At 43.5% G+C, this 13,220-nt stretch overlaps 1 protein-coding gene across 2 annotated transcripts in view; it reads left to right on the top strand.

Annotated features, from left to right (window-relative positions):
- The window catches only part of LOC116957544 (protein AF-9-like), an 87,382-nt gene that overhangs the window by 19,461 nt on the left and 54,701 nt on the right, over positions 1 to 13,220 (top strand). The gene's annotated exons all lie outside the window — the stretch shown is intronic.

The raw sequence follows: 13,220 nt of genomic DNA, 5'->3' as shown, positions 1-13,220 counted from the left end.
GCTTGTGAATGGTTCGATTCCCACCACCGCCTTCCGGTCCCTGTCGCTGCTGCCTATTAATCTCGGACGGGAATTATAGATGGGCGCTCTCGGCTGCAAGGTTGGCATTTTAACCCTATGACATAATTCTCAAGAATAAGCCATTATATACCAGTGTCATAACTTGTGCCTGTATACCAATGTACAACAAAATAGCAGTTTGATTTATAGAGCATTTAAATGCAGCCCCATCTCAAGACTGCGGCACTTGTGTATCCTGGGGAAAAGGAGGCATAATATATACTTGCTTGATTAAAGTGAATGTGAAGGGGGCAGAGTGACAAGAGAGAGGAGAGGTCGACGGGGATTAGTCCTTGGAGGATCTTGAAGACGGAAAGTCTTTTCTTTGATTCATGACTGGATTGGAAGCCAATGGAGAGATCCCAGTGTTGCAGTGAATTCTTGTTGATATTTTTAGTTAAGAAGCTGGGCAGTTTGGAGGTGAGACATTTGGGGAGACCATAAAGGACAGATTCGCAAGAGTCGAGTCATGATGAATGCATGGCGCATAGTCTCTGCAGCAAAATTACCAATAAACATATTGTAACAAAAACACTGGATAATATACACCATGGCCTTCCAGTTCTCCCTTGTGAAAGTGACAGTGAATCATAACGGGCTCTCGCATTGTGAAATTCATCACATTGTATTTATTGCAGTGGACTAGTATCGCATAATATACAGTTCGTGTATTGCGACGCCATTAAGTCTCGTTGCGAACGTTACCAGCGGAGTAATTCTTATTTTCAGGCGTGGTGAGTTGGCGGGTTTTTGGTTGTTGGGTTCGTAGAATTGTGCGCGCGTCGCGTTCTTTAATTGATGGCTATTGTCCGTCGGCCATGTGTCACGATTCTTGCGGGCCGCGTGCTTAATAACGCTTCAGTGCTGCACTGTACAAATAGACACCGAGCTCAGGCTTGTTTTTTCTTCTTCTTCTTCTCCCTCTTCTTTTTTGCTCTCATTGCCAAGCACGTTTCCAGTGCTCCGCGGGTTTGCACCTAGCTGAATGCGGTTTTATGAGCCCTCGATTTTGCCAAAACGCCTATGAAATGTGCTCGGTTCTGTACGCAATGTCTTCCCTGAACGTGTGTGTCAGAAATTCCTGATCCTTTCCTTTGCCTTTTGCTTTTGAGACCATTAAAAATGTCTCCATGATGTCGTGATATTATATTATCGCCCTCAACCCTTTATTACCAGTGTTCTTCTTCTGAAACATCTATTTATAGGTTCTTCATTACTGACTGGCTGGGTTTAGCTTGAGTCAAGAGGCAGAGAAACCAATGATTGGTCCCGGGGCTCTGCCACTTACATTTCAGTATGGGAATCTCATGCAGTCTTGCAGCTGCTGCATTGCGTAGTGGGAACTCTCCCAGGGACTCTGATGCTGCTGCTTCATGGCCTGGACATGCTCCCTGGACCTTCATGATGCTGTATTTGTGGTGGCATACATTGGTGGTTGGTGGGGGATGGGTGACGGTTGATTATTTTGGGGGTTCAGAACAGTGGAGGAGGTGGTGCTAGTTGTTGGTTGTTTCGGTGGGAGATAGGTGGTGATGATCGGGTGGATGTGGTGCAGGTTGGTGGTTGATGGGGATGAGTGGTGGTGGTGCAGGTTGGTGGTTGATGGGGGATGGTGATTTGGTGGAGGTTGTGCAGGGGTGATGGTGGGTGGGGGATGGGTGGTGGTGATTGGGGGAGGTGGTGCAGGGTTGATGGTGAGTGGGAGGTGGTGATCAGGTGGAGGTGGTGTGAGTTTGATGGGTGGGGGTGGGTGTTAGTGATAGTGTGGAGGTGCTCGTTCAATTTTCATATCCAATTATATTGAGGGACTACGTGTTGCCTTTGTGTGGTCTGAGACTTTTTCCTGTTGTTTCTCTGCCTTGCACAAGCTTGGGAATTGATGTACTTATGCAATTTGAACTTAAATTCTTTCTGTTTTTTTCTTTATTATTTGTGATTTCCTTACCTTTTCTATACTTTGCACCCCTATCGTTTTTGTATTGTTGTAACTTTCTGGCCTCTCCTACTGGACATCTGTGAAAAAATCTTCATCACTCATCAGATTTTTCCAGGAGAAATAAAGATTCTGATGTGGTTTGGTGGTGATGGGAAGTGGTGATCTCCTTGGGGTGCTGGAAGGTAGGTTGGGCCGGGCACTCTGCCCCATCATGTCAGTGGTTTTTCCCTGGGACTCTTCTGATCCTGAGGTTTTTACGTGGTGTACACGCCGCATCTGGGCTCTTGCTTTCCCGTGATGTTTGTCATGCATTTGTTTTGTATTCTTATCGGCTTTTTCTCCTATATATTTTCCCCTTTATTTATCCTGGTAATGTATATTTTTTGTTTTGTTTCCTAAGACTGTTTGAAATGCCGCAACATTCAGGCGCCCAATAAATGCAAAATCCTTATCGGGAATGACATGTGCGGCTGAGCCTCTCCCCTCGATGCGGATATTTTTTGTTCACTGAGACGAGAGGCAGAGTAAACGGGGTAACTCACCTTGATTGTTTGCCCCAAGACATATTCCCGAAGAGTCTGATCAGCGTGCCCGTAATTTTGAGGTGAGGATATGGGAACGCAGTGACAGGGTTCGACACATCGGCACTGAATAATTGTACTCATTAGACTGGTTATCTCGGATTTCATCACAGTTTGGCAAGTTGTGGCAAATCAACAGAACAGCAGCGTGTCGCTAAATGTACGTGAATGAATGCCACTGCCAATTACTGTGCTCACATTACAGTGCGGTTCGTTTGTTGCTAATTGCTATTATGGGCTCGGGATTAGCGGGTTTTTGGTAGATCATGTTATTTATTGAGAGCCGTTCCATTGAAAATTAAATAAAGTCTTCCCTATTAAAGATCACTTCTTACGAGGCGTGTACAGATTCGCCTCCCTTTGCGATTCATTGCATGTTCTCTTTTCAACGACGATTTGGTTCCATGATTGATTATTGTTATCTCTACGTTTGTATGAATATTAAAGCCTGTAGTGGCCATAGGGATCAAGAGAACCCTGTAAATACATAGTATTAGATTCTCAAACACTTAATTGTTGCTCATCGATCACTGGATGCATTGCGTTACACCCCGAGTACTTGCACTAGTACGCACTGCATTGCCCCATGTTAAATTGTAAATTTGGAACATTCATTAAAGTGGTCCTATTCACAATTGCATGCTTGGGACGTCAAAGGTTGAGCCAACTTCAAAGTTCCATCTCATTGTACTCGTCGTAGACAAGTACGAAATAGAATAGGTCTACTTAATTTCACACTTGATTGAATGCACCGATTCTAAAGGTTACCGTTAGTGAAAAAAAGAATGAAATGTTTTGGTTTGTGTTTAGCATTCAACTTTTTAAGCATAAAAATCACGCACCAAATTTATATTAAAAACTTGCCATAAATTATACTGCATATCCACAGTCGTATATACTGTTCTATTACTATTATTATTTGGGCAGTAAGAGAGATTGTTACGTAGAGCATAATGGAATTGTATTGTCAACTAGCACGTCAGTTTGTGGAAGTTCCACAGAGATGAGTTTTGTTGCCTGAAACACATGTATGTATGTTGAACTTCTTTTTCACCGTACGTAGCCAAATGTGCTCATCAGAGGTGCGGGGGAAGGACAAAAGGACATGTAGTTGGATTGGATGTTAAGTCCACTGAGTTACAAAGCTTTTGCCCTCTAGACTACATTTAATGTTACATCATCCAGAACTCCAGTTTGCTCCCGCCGGACCTCTGTACGGGTTTACATGTTTACCTATCATTAGATGCATGTCGTGTGCATTTCCTCATTTTCATTTCAGACTAATGCATGTGAAAATACAGACCATGGTGGGTTGTGAGAACTGAATCCTTGGGAGGCCTTTACCTTTAAGCAGCGTTTACTTAATGTTGATTTTTTTTATCATCAGTATCAGTGCACCATGTAGGTGTCGATATTCCAGCAAGTAGAAGCCGCCATCTGCAGAGAGGAAGTTTACACAAAACGTTTCAAGTATAAACACGTGCCTAACTGTCAACCTTGACACGTGTGTGGCAGTGTTGAACAGAATTGACTCATGGGATTTGCAGTCCGATTAATCTTCTTTTAAAAACAAACTTTTATAAAATCCCTCGGCAGCATCGACACATTTGTTCGATTCACCTGTAACAGACATATTACGCGCAACGGATGCCAACTGTTGATTCGTTCGGTGGAAAAGATCAAATTATTTTACAATTGTGCCAAAAAGTTCACTTCAACATGACTGAATAGAAAAACAGGAGCGTAGATTTCCATACAGACGTTCGGGTTGAGGGGTTGAGTATACTCTGGAGGAATCGTTCGATTCCCATGATTCCCTGCAGGAATCAAGATTCGTCTAATGGATGTTTCCCATTTTAAAATGTTCTTACGTATACACGAGTGAGTACCCGTGTGTGTGTGTACATAATATACATACGTAGTTAAAATTCGATCATTTGGTAGTGTCAGTAGTCCTGGAGGTTCAGCTAAGTATGTCTTGTATTCTCAGTGGTCGGAGCAGCCTGAGTGATGGTCCATGTGAACTCAGTGATGGTCCTAGTACATATCTGATATATGCCAACTTCGTGTTAACATGCGTAAGTTATTTACGGTGTTGTTAGTGAGATATCACGGAAACAATGAATTTTAAGTGTATTAAAATACAATCTACAAATGTGCTCCCTATTTTTATACCATTAATTATACACACCATAGTGCTCAGTGTACAGAATATCCACAAATATTGGAATACATAGTCGTAAATGAAATTGAATGTATCAGATTAACAACAGTGTTATAATGATGGCTATTACATACTAATATGGGACCAGTTTATACAACGAGGAATCATGGGAAAATTCACGATCCATTGATTGCCCCGTGTTGGAATGTATGTGCATAGCTGCCTGTTTTGTTTATGTTTACTAAACTATGTAATGAGTTGCCCCGTTGCCCCAAGACTCTTCCACGAGATTTCAGGATCCCGAAGTCTGTGGAAATGTTTAAACCACGTCTTTAAAAAATGATGATATATACACTTTTATTGAACTGTTTGTTCATTCAGAAAATGTATTTGATCATTTATTGTATTCATGTTTTTTTTGCTTCATAGTTGTCACACAGTGCTTTGATATCCTCAATGAAAGGCATTTTATACATTGAATCATTATTAGTACTGTAGTAGTATTAAGTATAAAATAATCAAGATGTCATTATTTTTTTAACCCAGCTAAGCTTCCCTGAACCTCCACATACTCTTTTTCAGGCGGCTGCTGAATGAGGATTGTTGGGCCACTTCTGTAAAATCTGTGTTTGTCATGTGGGTGGAGGGTGGGACTGCCCGGAGTAAGCCCACACGTACGTCAGGGTAACACTCAGAAGCTCTTTAACGTGAGATTAAAGAAACCATTGTTGTCCTGCCTTCTCTTGGCTCACCTTGCAGCCAAAGTATACAACTGGTGTGCCCAGACAGCCGCCCAGCTGAGTACTAACCACTTTGAATCACACTAACCTTTCAACATTGTTCGAGTTGTGGCATATTCACTTTGATTGGGAATGTATATACGTGTGTTTTTCAAATATATATACGATTGGATATGTACGGTGCGAAAGAAGTTCCACATACACATAGGTGCTACATTGGCAGCATGTTATCATAATCCGTTTTCAGCATGGAAGCACATATGTACCCTATTTATATTATTTATATTGTACTGTGTGCTAGATTCCACCCCTATATTCATAGTTATAAATATCTAATGTCATATTTAAATGTATAAAGTGTGCTTAAACACATTGTAGATAGTCTAAATTGTATGTACTGTGTTAACTACATTGGCAAAGTGTCAAAGTGTGCTCTTGCTGAAAGAAATGAGCGTGGGGTGGTGCCTCAGTCTGTTTTTAGACCCAAGGCTGCGGCTAAAGTCCACATTTCTGCTGTGGGAGCCTGTGTATCCATAAGACAAACACCGGTAACGTCACACAGTGATGCCACCACCCCCCCTTGAATGATGATGGGCTCAGATTCTACTTCCCACTCGGATTTTAATTTGTGGTCCTATATCTGATTATGTATTCCGAGATTTCTGGTCAGTTGTGGTGGAAGAGTAGGCAAATAATACCGTCTATCTGGGTTCTCTAGAGCTCCCTCTAGTGTAGGGCTGTAGGCCCTTCCGTCAGCAGTGCAGTCAGCAGGCAATTGCAGGGCTGCGCTTGCAGCTTTTGACTTTTTTCACCTGATTGTTTAGAATTTGTAATTCTTACAAATGCATTACCTCCTAAAAGCTTTATTTATAAATAGGCAACAAGTAATTCTTTTTATATTCTTGGTTCTTTCTTTCAAATGTTCTTGCCGTTGGTTTTCACACCTGATGATGACTACTTGTGTTGCAGTCGAAACGTCGTGATAATTTTATTGTTTTATTTTTAATATTGTATTATTTCCCTTCTACGTGACTTTACCGGAAGAACCAAGAATATGAATCACTGCAGTCACGAAAGCTTTAAATCAAAATTTAAAAGTGAGTATTTGTTTACTTTGTAATAATTAAAAATTATCACTTCAAATGCTGCTACGTTGGATAATGCGTTATGCGTTTCCGAGGACATTGTGAACCCTTATGTTCGTTTTTGTCATTGTTTCGTGAGAAAAAAAATCCTATGTGAAATCGAGGTCGAAATGAAGTCCACTGCACGTACCCCCACAAAGCCCACGATGTTCACGTGGGTGTTTGTAATACTACAAGTTTTACCACCCTGTAAATTAGATAATGAATTCATGTGTGCGTGTAGTTTGTAAAGATTGAGCGTAGTGGTGGTGGCGGCATTGTGATTGTGCAACAATTGCAAGTGGTCTAGGTTCAATTCATGGTCACGCACACAACACCGGTGGGAATTGGCGGTGTTGGGCAGTTGTATGTTCAAGTGCAACGTTGCTGTAATCTGATTACTTAATGCATATAACGAGAATCCTGTATTAATATTATCCATTTTCAGAGTGTAATACCTCAAAAAATGATAAAATGGGGGAAATTATCATCTCAGAAGCTTCGGCTAATGCCAGGACAGCAGCAGCATAATGTTTATAGATTATGCTACACAGCTTAGAATCTTAGTCTTGTGCTGTTTTTTTCCCCATATCAAATCGACCTGACATATGTTTATTTGAAGAAAGTAATCCTGAAAGTTATCATTAGGTTGCTTTGATAAGTCTAAGTGCAGGATTAAAACTTCAACTAACATTTGAAATAATCTCAAGTAGAGAGTGATTGCGTTCTGAACGATAATTGTTATCTGGTAATTGGTATCCCAGCCTAGTCTGGGCTTCTGTTAGGTCAATGTAATGTGGTTATCATTATCAAAACTGGAGCATGGTGTTGGCTGCTCGCTACGCCCTGTTGTGTGTGTGTCTTGTCAGTCATAATAGCTGCTCAATAAGAGCACTTGCCCTGGCAATCTACACATGTGACTAAATAGGGTTCATTGTCTTTTTTTATAGGCATCCCTTTCATGTGTGTGCACAATATAATCCGCTATATAATGGACATTGTTAAAGAGGAGAGCTGCAGTTTTCATGACAATTGAAACACAACCGATTGCTGTAATTTACATAATTGGCTTTATTCAAGTAGAATATCATTTGTTTATATTGCATCATTTCCAGTGCATTAATTTTTCGTGGCTGCGTCCTGCTTTTGTTCACTACACAGTACACAGGACTGCAATCATTTATTAACTCTTTATCAGAATTACAACTTCCTCAACAAGAAGCTTGTTGGAAATGTAGAGTCAATGGCACGAATGTTAAACAACTGCAGCACTTTATTTGCCCCGAATATTAAACGTAAGCCATTCTTGGCTTTGGCTTTGCTTTGTTTTTACTCTTTCTATGCATAGTCACTTTATTAAGCAGTGTTGTTTGCAAGGACGTTAGGAGTTAAAAGTAATAACACCGTTTTGTGGGCTGTCAATTTGGCCTTTCAACATCCACCTTCAAATGGTGGGCTCAGTAAAATTTCCACATTATGGAATGGGGGCTCGCTAATGTTCAAGAGCCTGACTCCCATGCAGTTCGTTGTGCGTGTGTGTGCAGCTTGTGTGGGGTGCAGCTTGTGTGGGGGGCAGCTAGTGCGCCGCGCTGCGAACCTTACCACCCGAGTTCGATTTCCGCTCACGGCCAACACCAGTGACGATTATCTGAACCGGTTCTGGGCCTCCCCTAGATTTACTCGGCCTCAAATGAGAACCTGGTGAAGTGTGTAAACGTCGCCACTAGGGAGACAAAGGCGGCCGGGTGTGGTGCTGGCCACCCACCCTCTCGTGTGCCGTGTCGGCCTTCATAGGTGCTCGCTAACAGCACTTGCCCCAAAAGTATGTTCAGGCTACACAGGGGATCTTTGTCTTTTTGAAACGTGTGTGTACCACTTGCTGTAAAATCAGGAGGGCTGCTGGTTAGTACACTTCACGTAGCTGTATAGTGTTTAGCAGCCGGTCAGCCTTATCAGCCAGCCTTTGAGGATCAATGAAGCGTGCACTCCCATTGCAGCAGAGTTGTGGGTACAGAATGTGGGCTCTGTGTAATGAGTAAGTGTGGGTGCGTGTGCGCATTTGTGTGTGTGAGTGTTAGCCGTGGCCTGATTCCTGGCCAAGGCTAACATCAGTGGAAAAAGGGTATCAGAACCACTCCAAGGCCGAGTAACCCATGGGTTGACTCTGCCTTAAACAGTACTTGGTGCGGTGTTTCAAGAGGTGATGGGTCGTGTGGGCCCCATCACCTCTTCGTTTACCGTGCCGGCCTTAATAAGTGTGAACAGCACTTGCCCTGCTAGGTTACATAAGGGGGGGGGGGGGGGCGCGCGGTTGTCGTCTGTATTTGTGTAGCATGCTATAGAGGTGGCATCGTTGTTAACCCGCCTCACTATGCATTTCCTCCATCATGTGCAGTGTTGGCACTGAATGGAAACCTTGCCTAGGCCTCTCGGAGGTCATGTTAGCCTTAACATGAATACTGTACCCGGAGCAAATCTGTATACAGCAGCAGTGGAGAGATAAAGGCAGAGAGCTGTGGTGCCAGCCACTCCATAGTCATTTGAGTCCGGCTTGCTTTAGTAGGAGCTACACCATGACAGTTCATGCACTAACAACATTCTTTACATATTACGTGTATGACGATCGACATTTTATTTCCTGTCATGCAGCGTGTGCGGACTTTGTACGGAGAGAGTGTGCCGCCCGCATGTCTAAGCAACGTGGTTGTGTGTGTGTGTCGGTTGTGTTTCAAGAATTTCGGTGGCAGTGGAAGGCTTCATGAATGTCTCACGCACCTACCCGAATGTACAAAGTTGTTTAAAGACCACGTGGGAATAGCTTAACGTGTGGGCTGAACGTGCCATGATGTTCGGCAGCGGGTTGAGCATGGTGTACTGGTAGTCGTGTGTGTGTGTGTGTTACAGTTTGCGTGCACAGGTCATTGTGCCGGTGAAGTGTAACACTAGAACATCGCGTGCAAGGTGTGCGGGCCACTGTGTTACCGTTGTATGTGCCCTGCGTAACCTGGTGTTTAAGCAGAGCTTAGCTTAGGCGCACCACGTGTAGTGTGTATAGATTTTGTTGTGCCTCTTGGTTACGCATGTAACGATTTCGGATCACGATTCGACTCAATCTTATTATTTATTTGCCTTTGTGATGAGCGGTATCGCCTCTTGTGGCCCGCATGGGTTATTCAGACCCGATTATCTGTAACACCAGCTTGCGAATACAGTCGAATCATTTCCACACGTCCGCGATCCAGTGAGCGTTTCTGTCGTGAACGTGAGAACAGATCTCAATGAATCGATGCATCTTTTACGCGGCTAACAGTCGTGTTCCTTCAGCAGACACCGAGGGTGGTAAGCCGACACTTTTGGTGTCGTGGTGTACCATCCAAGTGTCGGTGTGTTAGGGTAGGAAGAGAGACATGGCGCTGCGACGATCAGCGTACGGTTACAATCCTGCCCGTTGGGGTTCAATTCCTGGTCAAGCAACGTCGCGAGCGACCGTGGGTGTCTCAACCTGGCACTGGTCTCGTATGGGTTCACTCGGGCTAAGATGAACAAACCATTACAGAGTGCACATTGGTTTTAGGAAGGAAGGCGGATCATGGTGCCCATCCACACCAACCACCCCTTGCATGCACGCACGCACAAAATACGTGTCCATGCAGACAAATTGATCATCATCGTCATTTGTGTTAGCAGTTGTCTGAGATTCGTACGTGGCAGCGTGCGTCTTCACACGCAATTCTGCGTGCACGATTTTTCATTGCGGCCTCCGCAATCGTCAACGCGCTCGTGCGCAAGTTTCTTTCTGGGGCCATGCGCGCGCGCGTGCGTTCGTCTGTGTGTCGGGTCGGGCGGGGGGGTGCGGGTAAGCGCATGCACGGCAAGAACCGCTGCGGGCTTTTGTTGTGCTCCGGATTTCCTTGGGCGAGTTGGGAGCCTCCCACGCCTGATCGCGTCCTATAAACGGCTTCGGGTTTTACACAGCTCGAGGGCCTCTGTGGCGTTTGTTTCCCGGGGTGCGCGGTGTCTCGGGCTTTTTGGGTTTCGGTTTAACTTTCATATGCGGATGTAATCCTCGCGTCCGCGGGGTGTCTGCTTTCTGTTTGTTACTGAAGGATGTGGCGTTAACAGCTTTTTTTTTTGCGTGCCACTCATCAGTTTACTGAACACACATTGTAACGTATAAGGCGTCCGTTGAGAAAGTACACACATTGTTTGTCAATTAAAAGTCATATTTTTTGGTCACTTTTTACATTCATATGCAGCATGCATAATAAGGACGAATGTTCGTAGTCCGTATTTTTTTTATACGAAATGAATGTACAACACGCAAGTGTTATGCGCTTTAAGTAGTTATCTTTATGCAAATAAAACCTTAACATGTTACTACGATACTGCAGTGAATTGTAATTCCTTTAGTCTACAAGCTGCAACTTGTTTTATTAGTTGATTGTATTACTGTCACATTATCACTGCCATAAACTGCTTAAGTCATTTCAAATAATCATTAAAAATGCCCACGCGTAGAAATGAACTCTTGTGGTCCACATATAACACACACCGAGTGTTGAAGTGTTTCCTTGAGTAGCATTCCCACAATACATTAGAGGTGCAAGGAGTAACATTAACCAAGAGTGATGCAGAGTATTACGCTACTCGGTATATGAAATTACTTTGCGGGGATTGCATACCTCTTTGTCAACAGCGACCCTAGTGAGCTTGTGGGTCTTGCCTGTAGTAAAGGCTGAACCTGGGGTAGGGTTACCGGAGGCCGTGGTCACACTCCGTGACTGCTGGCACCATTAGCAATCTGATGATGCCTTGAAGTGATCTCTAACAAGCGGAATGTCTTTTTGTCTGTGTTTTTATTTTCTTTCCAGTATATATTTCGTGGTGGAATGTTGGCGCATTGCCCTGTAAACCCGGAAACCACAGTCCGATTCCTGGACACGGCTAACATCCAATGTGCGAGTGATATCAAAACCATTCGGAGCACACCCTCTTCACCAACTTGCACTGATCAGAATGGTGACGTATGGTCACACGGACCGACATAGTGTAGGGAGGTGTTCATCCAGAAGTGGGAGTTACAAAGCACTAAATATATAAATGTATTCTATTAATATTTACGATGCTCTGCACTTGCCCAAAGATACCACCACAGAGCGTTGCTGTTCTTAGGTTATGACAGTCGTAAATAAAAATTAGCAATTGAAATCCAGGTTCCATTTTTTTTTTACACGTAAAATAGACCGGGGAAACAAATTAACATGAATGTGGGAAATGACAAGTTGAATCTCTCGTGATCTGTGTAAACTTTTAATGATATATAAAACGTAACTCCACACCATCACGAGACCCGGTACTGGAACCTTGCCTTACTTATTCTGCCCCTAGCCGACTCAGTGATTCATTGCTTGGGTACAAGTCTTCTCATCCAACATCTCAGCGAGGTACATTTCAGGGGTGTCCTGATTGCCAGTGAAACTGATTGAGCAGCTAGACGCGCTTGAGTGAGACCTCCACTGGGAGGTGTTGCTGTTAAATCGCCCAGTGGTTTGGGGCTCCAGTCTGGAACCCATTTGTGTCCGGCCCACAAAACATGTTGGCAACCTTCCGCTCGCATTGTTGGAAACCACAGGCAGAGTCAGTGGATGCGTTTCTGTTAGACTGGAGCCACGGTCTGCAGTGTGCATTCTTACCTTTCCACAAATCCCCCACGGGCATTATACAAAATAAGGACAGAGTGGACATTATTCTAGTCCTCCTCTCTGTGGAACATACATCAGTGTTCCTGGAGCTGGAGGAACTATCAGTCGACAGCCCCTTGGCCCCTCTCAGATTAGGATTGTCTTCTGTCCCACGGTGGCTTTCTCTGCACATACGTGGCTTTATTGGAACCAGTGGCTTGGTAAATATGAAACTCTTTTTGGACTTTCTCCACAAGTTCGTGCAATCCTGGTGGTTGCTTGAAAGCCACCAACATGGATGACCTATGAATTCCATTGGAGGAGCTGTCAAGCTTTCTTTATCTCGTGGGGAGGCGGATAGTGTATTTTTTTCATGAGGGCATTTGGCAACTACTCTGCGGGTCAGATTTGTTACCGTAACGGCGTTTCATAAGGGTTATGATTGCGCACCTGAGTTTTGGTGGTGGTAACGTCGGTGTGTTTGCATAACAAACTTTTGGAGAAAATATCACCAAATAAATGCTACTTAATTTTTTATGATCGCAAGAAAACTTTAATCGTGTGAGAGCAATTTCCATTTTGAATATATTATGTTTTTAAACGTACACCGTGAAACAACTACTGCGTGGATGATTATTTTATTGTACAAAAGTATGTAAGCATTAACACAACTTTTAGATTAAGAAGGTTAAATTCAGTTGTCTGGTGCTCTGTAACATCCAAAGGTTATGTTGCTTAACTTCACATTTTCTTTATTACAGGGAATGTGGAAATATATGCGTGTGTTTGTGTGATTTTGTTTGGAGCAATGGCGCAGTTGTTAGCGCGCTGCACTAACAACAATTCGATTCCCGCTCACGGCCAATACCAGTGACGATTATCTGAATCGGTCCTAGGCCTTCCCTTGGTCAACTCAGCCTCAAATGAGTACCTG

This window comes from Petromyzon marinus, chromosome 1 (genome assembly GCF_048934315.1).
Source record: "Petromyzon marinus isolate PM22_M1 ecotype Great Lakes invasive population chromosome 1, UKy_Petmar_22M1.pri1.0, whole genome shotgun sequence".
NCBI lineage: Eukaryota > Metazoa > Chordata > Hyperoartia > Petromyzontiformes > Petromyzontidae > Petromyzon > Petromyzon marinus.
Note: the sequence above shows the minus strand (reverse complement) of the source record. Positions and strands in the feature narration are given on the sequence as shown.